At 42.7% G+C, this 9,609-nt stretch overlaps 1 pseudogene; it reads right to left on the reverse strand.

Moving 5' to 3' along the window:
* Positions 1–6,432: 6,432 nt before the first annotated feature.
* LOC104668883 lies at positions 6,433–7,336 on the reverse strand (annotated as a pseudogene).
* Positions 7,337–9,609: the final 2,273 nt, after the last annotated feature.

The raw sequence follows: 9,609 nt of genomic DNA on the forward strand, positions 1-9,609 counted from the left end.
GCACCTGAACACATTGAAGACCATGAGAAGTCCTGTAGTAAAGAAACCTGCCTAATAGTTCAATCCAACACATCTCATGTTTATGTGTTAGAAATGAATTCAGTGATGAAATAATACCTGTTAATTTCTCATGGTTGGAAAATACTTTGGGAAGTCTTGTAGTATGTGATCTAAAATTCTATAGCCCTAAAAGCTCCTTCTGCCTTCTGCTGTCAGGAATGTGGATATCCAGGCTGAGACAGAGAATCCTTGTGTTGCACTTGAGGGAAATGAGGCTGAGAGAGGCAGAGCTACTTGTCCTAAGCACATAGTCAGCTTTGACTGAGGCAGGAGCAAAGCACAGTACATTCCTTACTGCCAATTCAGTGTCCTCTGCCCTGGTTACATTGGCTCGCTAAGAAGTAGATCAGTCAGCACATTCTTCACCCTGCTTGTATGTTGCTGTGTAACAAATCAACTCAAACTTTGTAACATAAAATATGAACAAACACCTTTTATTGTTATCTCTTCTAGTTTTGGGGGTTACTGGGATCAGTGAAGTGGTCCTTGCTCAGGGTCTCTCGTGGAGTTGGCTTTAAATGATGGCTGAGGCTGGGGTCATCTCAAAGGCTTTCCTATTCGCATGTGTGATGGTGGATGCTGCCTGTCAGCTGGAAACTCAGGAGGGGCTGCTGGCCATAACACCTGCTGACAGGCTTCCAAGGTGACTTAGGCTTCTTCTGAGCATGGTGGCTGGATTTCAAGGGCAAATGCGCCCATGCACACCCTTTTATGACCTAGCCTTGGAAGTCATGCAGCATCTTTTCTACTGCCTTCTACCACTTAGAAGCAAATCACTCAAGTTGCCCCATACTTAAGGGGAAGGGAATTAGACTCCACGTTTTGTTGGGAAGAGTCTCAAAATATTTATGGACATGTTCTAAAACCACCATGTTCCTATTCCATCTGATGACTCATAGTCCTGCCCTCTACCCCCAGGCAAGTTCCTCTGGCCTCTGCATGTCACTTGGTGGCAAAGAGATGTTACCATTACAGAATTTTCTCATTCATAGGTTACAAAACTTAGCAAATGTTGGTTAATACGTCTGTGACACTGGTAAAGTTTTTTTTTTTTTTTTTTTAGAGGGGAGATTAGAACTAGAATCCAGGAATTCCTAAAATGTGGTATTCACCTTGAGCCCCAATTACACTCATCTTTATGCAGTCACACTCATTATGGTCTGTTTCTGACCATCAGAATGTTCACTTCACATACAGCATGGATAAATTTCAGTCCCCAAACTCAGATATACAGGAAATAGTACTTCTCTTATTATTCCATAATTCAATCTCTCTCCAGTCAGAGTTCTGATGAAGATGGGGGCAGCAGAATTTAATCTCAGCCAATTTATTATTTGCCCTCCTCTCTACACCAGAGCTGTTGGAGGAGCAGGAGCCCACCCCCGAGATGTGAGAATGCTCCTTAATCTCTATAAGCCAGGCCTGTAACAACCAGGCCTGCACTTTAATGTTTGATGGAACCATTCAAGACCTTGGAGAGTGAAGCTTGTAATTGCGTAGGAGCTTTGCTGGAGCCACCACACACACCTCAAATGGTCCCCCTTGAGCTCCTAAAGTCTTGCTGACTCTGGGGTCCTCCCTGCCCTATGCAGCTGGGAACGTGGCTGGCCTGACTGTGGCCAGGACGGTTCTACCTTGGCCCATTAGGATCAGTGTGATCTGTTCTCCTACACATCACTCCCTTGCCTATGTGATTGGCTGGGCTAAGTTAGCCAGCCTGGATCTGGACTCTCTCTACTTATGAAATATAAGACTCATACAAATGTAGGTGGGCAATATGCCTCATTGTGGTCATGCTCATTATGGTTTGTTTCTGACCATAAAGATGGTTATTCCCTATTTATGAGATGTATCTTTTTTTTTTTTTCTTTTTTTTTAGAGGGATTCTTGCTCTGTCACAGATTGCAGTGCAGTGGCATAATCTCAGCCCACCGCAACCTCCACCTCCTCGATTCAAGTGATTCTCCTGCCTCAGCATCCAAGTAGCTGGGATTACAGGCATGTACCACCATGTCCAGCTAAGTTTTAAATCATTGTATGAAGGAAAGAGTATCTTGTGATAATGAAGAGGGGAAGATTGCTTTCCTGAAAAACTTTTGTTTTAAACTTTAGTTTTGTAATTGTATATGATTTGTTCCTAAAAAATTTTGGAAATACAGAAACTAGAAAGCTAACATCTTCCATAATTCCATCCCCATAAAAGTAATCACTGTAAAAGATTTAGCATCTACTCTTCAAAATATTTTTCTATGTATATCCTGACATGAAGACTTGCTGTTGTTTTTAACAAAAATGCTGTCATACATGTACATGCTATTTTGCAACTTCCTCCTTGTGGCTAAGGCTGTATTTTAGACATCTTCTTTGTCAGTATATTTAGACCTGGGCAACTTAGGGAGACAAGGAAGGTCTTCTCTACTTTTTTTTGGACTTGAATTTGCATAGCAAGAGTCCATCTCATTACCATCAGTGGCTTCCATGACCACTACTCTAATCTCAACCACAAGATTAGAGTGAAAAGCACAACACTGTCCCCATTTATGTTCAGGGAATGCAGAGATGGACCCTACGTGATATTGTTGATGATAATAAAGATGGTGGTAGTGATTATAATAATAGATCTTCACATTTGAAAAGCGTTTGGACCTACCTTATGGAGGAAATTCAAAAAAATTATCTTTGCTATTAATAATGTTACAACAAATAAAGGCCAAGCTCAAAGCTGGGGATGCAAAAGGACCTGGAGCAGTTTCCCCAACACAGCTTCCTGACTGTGCTCTTTCTTCCCCTCTAATATATGAGTGTCATTTATGTTTTCCTTTCTGCATTTCAAGGAATAGCAAGGAATGGATTTGTTTCCATTATATCTGTTTCAAGTTGTTCTTACTCCCATCTTCCTGGAGGAGTGAATGTTTCCTTCACTCATATATGAGTCCATATAACTTCTTTACAGTTTAGTTTCTGATATATTTAACAGAGGGGGAGAAATTTTTACAAGTAAGGGCCTTTGGGGGAAAGATGCCTCTGAGTCTTGCATAATTTATTAATGGGAAAAACATTAATTTCACATTTCATTCTGCTGCAAAATCCATATGACCCTAGTCAGTTTGGTAAGTTTGCAAGGGTAGAGCTGGCTTTTAAACAAAGTGAGTGTGGGACACTAGCTGTGAGACTAGGATAGACCTTGGCCTTTAACTTTCCCAAACTCTTCTTTGTAGAGGGAAAACTGAGGCCACGAAGGATGAAGTGTATCACAGAAGGTCACCGCCAGTCTGATGCCAGGCCCCCAACCCAATGTGTCTTTTCTGGGTGAAAAAGGAAACAGAGGCCTTGACTTCGAGGCGCCAGCAGGATCTGATGGGACATGGATGCCTGAAATTGCCTTCAGTGATCAAAAAAATTTACCTTTATAGGTAAATGTCTATCGAGAAAGTTGCATAGAGAGACTCTGGAAGAAAAGAATTACGTATTTCCCATAATGGGAGATCAATTTATTATATAAAAATGTTCAAAGCATTCAAAACTCAGGAAATATAATGAGCATATCAAAAATTATCTGCATCTGAAAAAAATCTCCTAAGACTGGAAATAGAAAAAAGCTGAGAGACAGGAGGAGCCAACTCCAACTTATACAAGGTTCCTTAAAATGGTGTAAGTGAGGGGAGTGCTGGGTGGAGGTTGGCTGACTGAATTATGTCACTAACTTACTGTGTAGGATGTGGGCAAGTCACATCACCTCCCAAGACTTTCATTTCCTTTCCTGTAAAATAACAGTCCTAAACTAAATAATTTCTAAGGGTGCCTAGAACCATGAGAAGTTCCACCTGACCTTATTCCAACCACCTGCAAATTCTCACCAGCTTCTTCCAACCTGATGAGTTTCTTGTTGATTGTCAGCACTCAAGAGACTGCAGTAATTCTTCTTCCATTTTAATTAAAATCTTAGCCTGCCTAAAAATTATTGCTGTCAAGCCAGGGACTCAGAAACCCATGCTAATTAACATGGATTGGCATTCTCAACATTCTCTGTCAAATGACACTTTATTTTTCATCTTGGAGACAAGTATTTTTTAACGTCTTATTATTTCTGAGTTGTCTTTAATGCTTAACACACCTCTGGGTGTACATAATGTGTGGCTTACTCTCCTTTCCAGATCATTTAAATTAAAAACAGTTGGGCCTAAGAATGATTCTTCCAGCACTCTGCCTGATGCCACCAACCAAGTCACCATATGGTCTTTTGTCCTGAGTGTGGCCTTTCAGGCTGAGACATTTTGTTTGAAATTAACAGATTTTGAATGTCAGGTCTCAGTGCCCTGACCCTTGTGTTTTTCTGAGTGCTTTCCTGTTTTAATGAAAAACTGTGATTCATATCTTCAATCTACACCTTAGAAAACCTCAATTGCGAGACAGTAAACTTAACTGAGGAAGGTAATGGTGATGCTGATGACGACAGATAACGATCATTCACTAAAGGTTTATGACACCAGCCAGGCACTGTGCTAAGTATAACAAGAAATATATTTGGTCTTTGTCTCCAGTTGCCAACACAGTGCTCCTAAAACTGTTGGAATTTTCTGAATAATGATATGTTGTTATTCATAAGGAACCCCTTTCAGTCACACCTGAGTTTATGCTAATGCAGTGACTTAGGACTCCTAGGTAGCCTCAGGAAGGGGCTGATCACCAGAAGGACGGAGTGATTAGAGAGTGGGAATCTTCAGCCCCACCTACTACCCTCTGCGGGAGGACTGGAGATTGAGCTCTATAAAAACTCTTGAACAATGAGGTTCAGAGAGCTTTCAGGTTAGCAAACACATGGTGGTGCTGGGAGAACGGTGCGCCCAGAGAGGGCACAGAAACACTCTGCACTCCCCAGACCTTGCCCTATGCACCTTTTCCGTTTGGCTTTTCCTGAGTTGTATCCTTTACAATAAACCAGCAAACAAAAATATTTTCCTGAGATCTGAAATGCATTCTAGCAGATTATCAAACCTGAGGAGAGGGTTGTGGGAACTGCACATTTATGGCCAGTGCTCCAGTTGCTCAGAAGTTCAGTGACCCTGTACTTGTGACTGGTGTCTGCAGTTGAGGTAGTCTTGTGGGACCGAACCCTTAAATCTGTGGAATCTGACACTAACTACCTAGAGTTAGTGTCAGAATTGAATCAAATTGTAGGACACCCAGTTGGTGTCCAGAGAATTGGAGAACTGGTTTTTGGTGTTGGAAAATACTCTGGAATGATACATGTATTATCCCATACTGAATCCTCTCAGCAGTCTTATGAGATAAGTACAGTTATCATGGTCATTGTACAGATATGGACCCTGAAGCCTAAAGAGATTAACTTCTTCAAGGTCAAACAGTCAACAGTACAGGCAGGATTCAACTCCAACCATCTGACTCTAGACCTATTTGACACTATATAAGTCCATTTGTGTTTCTATAACGGAATACCTGAGACTGGTAATTTATTAAGAAAAGAGGTTTATTCAGCTCATAGTTCTGCAGGCTATATGAGCATGGCACCAGCATCTGCCTGGCTTATGGTGAGGCCTCAGGAAGCTTACAGTCATGGTAGAAGGGAAGGGGAGCCAGCATATCACATGGCAAGAGAGGAAGCAAGAGAGAGAGGGGAGGTGCCAGGTTTTTTAAGCAATCAAATCTCAAGTGAACTAATAGAGTGAGAACTCACTCTAATTACCAACAGGACTGTACCCAGCCATTCATGAAGGACCCTCTCCCATGACCCAAACACCTCCCATGAGGTCTCACTTCTAACATTGGGGATCACAATTCAACATGAGATTTTAGAATGGACAAATATCCAAACCATATGAGAAACCTTAAGGAATGAAAGGAGAGTGGGATGGTCCCCATATCTGTGAGTGCCCCAGCATATCAGCAGCAGGAAGAAAAAGACTCAGTTCTGAGTTGGTCTGCACTTGTTTATGCAACAAGCATTTCTGAAAAGTCTACTGTGTGCCTATGTGAGGCACTGTGTTGGCTTAAGTTGACTAAAATAGAGTCTCTGCACTGCAGGAGCTTGGGATCTAACACCAGGAGCAGCTAAGTGTGCATAAATTATTACAGAGGAAGAACAGAACATGATCCATGCCATGGAAGGTACAAAGTACAGGGAATTCAGAACAGGCCAGCATTTCAAGCAGGAGTTACCAGAAAGTTGCAAGCTCTTTAAATAAATTTTGTTCTCTGTTTCAGCTGAAAAACTGACACTACCTCACCTCAGGGGGTCATTTCTTTCTTTTTGTTTGCATGTGTCTTTTTTCTTTTCTTTTCTTTTTAAGAGAAGCAAGGCTTTATTTCCTTGTTTTGCAGATAAAGCTAGCTGAGTTTGTTGCTTTTTGGTGATTAGTCAAAGAGACCAAATTCCATATCCTCCTCTGACTCTTCCTTGACTTCAACTTTGTCTGGGGCTGCAGCACCAGTAGTAGCAGCAGTGTCCACAGAAGCAGCAGCCACAAATGCAGATGGAGCAGCAGAGATGGACTTGACCTTTCCAGCACAGGAAGGTGTAATCAGTCTTCACAAAGGCAGCACCCATTTGTTCCCGCTGATGATAGAATAGGGAACCGATGCAACACTTGGGTAACCAGTCTGCAGACAGAGACTGGGAGCATTGCAGACACCCTCCAGGAAGCAAGGATGCAGAGTTTCCTCTGCCACGTCAAGCACTTCAGGGTTGCAGATGCTGCAGTTGTCAAACACCGACTGGATGATTAGCTCAAAGGAGGAGGGGGAGATGTTCTGCATGATCACCAGTGTAACTTCACTGGCTCCCACTTTGTCTCCAGTCTTAATCAGTGGTACGTCACTCAGGATTTCAGTGGAGCCCCCGTACATCTTAGTTCCTGATGCCAAAAACCTGAAAGAAAGGTCTTCTTGGGCCCCAGACCAGGGTTCCAGGTGAGCACAGTGACTTCACGTGGGGCAATGGCACCAGCATAAGTGGTAGCAAGTCCCTGATCTCAGTGAGGTCTTCTTTGGTGAACATAAAACCTACATTCACCTGGAAATGAAATGAGACAATGGTTTCCCCAGAGCTGGGTTGTTTTCCAGATGTCCATGGATGGCCTCATTCATCATGGTGCTCTTGTCCACCAGCCTTCCCTTGCAGGGACATTTGGTTCTGCTGCATCTGCTTGGAGCCCACATTGTTCACTCCCACAATCAAGCATTTTGGATAATCATACAAATGTTGGATAATCTTAAGGAAGTAGTTGGACTTCTAGGTCTCCCTGTCTTCCCTGGGCATAACAGCAGTGTGTCAGGGATTGCCATGCAGAGTTTTAAAGACGATGTCAGTCTCACAGGATGCCTGGAGATAGTTGCATGTGTCTTTACAAAAAAGCATGTAAAAAATCAAATGCCTGTTGTCTGATGGCTTCAGGTGAACCTACTGTTTCATGCCTCATCCATTTGTTTGGAGTGCAGAAAGTTCTGCCCCAAGAGAGGAGCAAGAAGCTTTGCCTGTGGGGTGCAGGGTCTGCACCCTGGGGTGCTATGACTATGGCACCTCTCCAGGAGGACCGAGAGTTTCAGCGTCTCCTCCTCCCTATGATAAAACAATGGTTCTCCACCATCTGGTCTGCTCACCAAGACTGCCTTGTTAGTAGATCTCAGCAGGTAAGGCTTTGGAGTGCAGGTACCAGGTCAGCCTAATACAGAGCTGGGAGGCACTCTCAGGGCAGTCCTGACTTAAAATGCTATCCTGTTGTCCCAGTATAAGCCAAAAATAATATTCTAAGGCCCCCCAACCATCTGAATAGACCCCTCCTCAGGGCCAAGGGCATTCCAAAGTTAACCTGAAAAACTAGTTAGTTCAGGCCATGATGGGAATGGGGAGCTGGGCATGCCTCATTATACTCTCCTCCCTTTTTAATTACTGACAGAACAGACTCTTTACTCTGATAAGAAACATTTGCAATCCATTCTCTCTGAAGCCTGCTACCTGGGGGCTTCATCTGCCTGATAAATACTTGGTCTCTACAACCCCTTATCATAACCCAGACATTTCTTTCTATTGATAATAACTTTTAACCAATTACCAATCAGAAAATATTTAAATCTACCAATGACCTGGAAGCCCCCCACCCCTGAGTTGTCCCACCTTTCTAGACCCAACCAATGTACATCTTACATGTATTGATTGATGTCTCACATCTCCCTACAATGTATAAAACCAAGCTGTACCCCACCCACCTTGGGAAGGTGTTGTCAGGACCTCCTGAGGATGTGTCATGGTTGTATTCTTAACCTTAGCAAAGTAAACTTTCTAAATTGACTAATACCTGTCTCAGATACTTTTGGTTTACACAGGTGTGCCCTCCCACTTGTCAAACTCAGTCCTAATTTTATGAAAGGTGATCACTGGAAACTTAAGGAAGGATACCATGAAGTGGGAGTCAGGAATCTTGGGTCCTGGGCCCAGCTTTGTCACTGACATGGGTGATCTTAGATAAAAATCTTTATAACCTGAGGCCTCAGCTTTCTCATCTGTATAATGGGGTGATTGGTCTAAGTTAGTGTTTTTCCAATGGAGGCTGATATGATTTGGCTGTAATAATCTCACCTTGAATTGTAATAATCCCCACATGTCAAGGGTAGGGCCAGGTGGAGATAATTGAATCATGGGGCAGTTTCCCCTATACCTTTCTCGTGGTAGTGAATAAGCCTCAAGAGATCTGATGGTTTTATACATGGGTGTTGCCTTGCACAAACTCTCTTGCTGGCCAACATGTAAGATGTGACTTCGCTCTTCATTCACCTTCTGGTATGATTGTGAGGCCTCACCAGCCATATGGAACTGTGAGTCAACTAAACCTCTTTCCTTTACAAATGACCCAGTCTCGGGTACGTCTTTATTAGCAGCATGAGAACAGACTAACACAGAGGCACTACTGACTTTTCAGTTGGAATCATTCTTATGTGGAACTGCTCATGCATAGGGGTTAAGGATGTTTAATACCCCCTGACATCTGATCTCTAATTCTCAGCCATAAAGTTGCCCATCCTCAGTCATGAAAACCAGAACCACACCCAAACATTTCCAAATGCCTCATGCCAGGAGAGGGGGTGGGTAATGTCACCTGGTTAAGAGTTATTGAACTAAGTGGTCTCTACAAGGGCCTTCCAACCAGATGATTCTCATCAATAAATGTTAGGACAAAGGGTTATACTCAGGCCATCTCCCTCCAATACTTGAGGTACACTGTGTCAACAAAGGCTTTGTAAAAGTTTTATCAATAAAGACCTACTTGGTTATCATGATTCCTGGAGTATTGTGTGTTTCACTGTTGGTGTTTTGTTTTGTTCTATCTAATGTCTACAGTTGTATGGGGCATTGATTTGAAGCCATTTAGGTCCCAGTAAAATGTCCCAGCTTTTTATTTAGACTACACAGAACATCCATTCATGTGATAATGAGTTTGCTGCTGCTTCACTTTCTCTAATAGGTCTGCTATTTCTAATTTGTACCTCTTCTTACCTATCAAGTAAAGCTCATGTCAACCTAAATAACAGAGAGAG

The sequence above is a fragment of the Rhinopithecus roxellana genome, chromosome 21 (genome assembly GCF_007565055.1).
Source record: "Rhinopithecus roxellana isolate Shanxi Qingling chromosome 21, ASM756505v1, whole genome shotgun sequence".
Lineage (NCBI taxonomy): Eukaryota > Metazoa > Chordata > Mammalia > Primates > Cercopithecidae > Rhinopithecus > Rhinopithecus roxellana.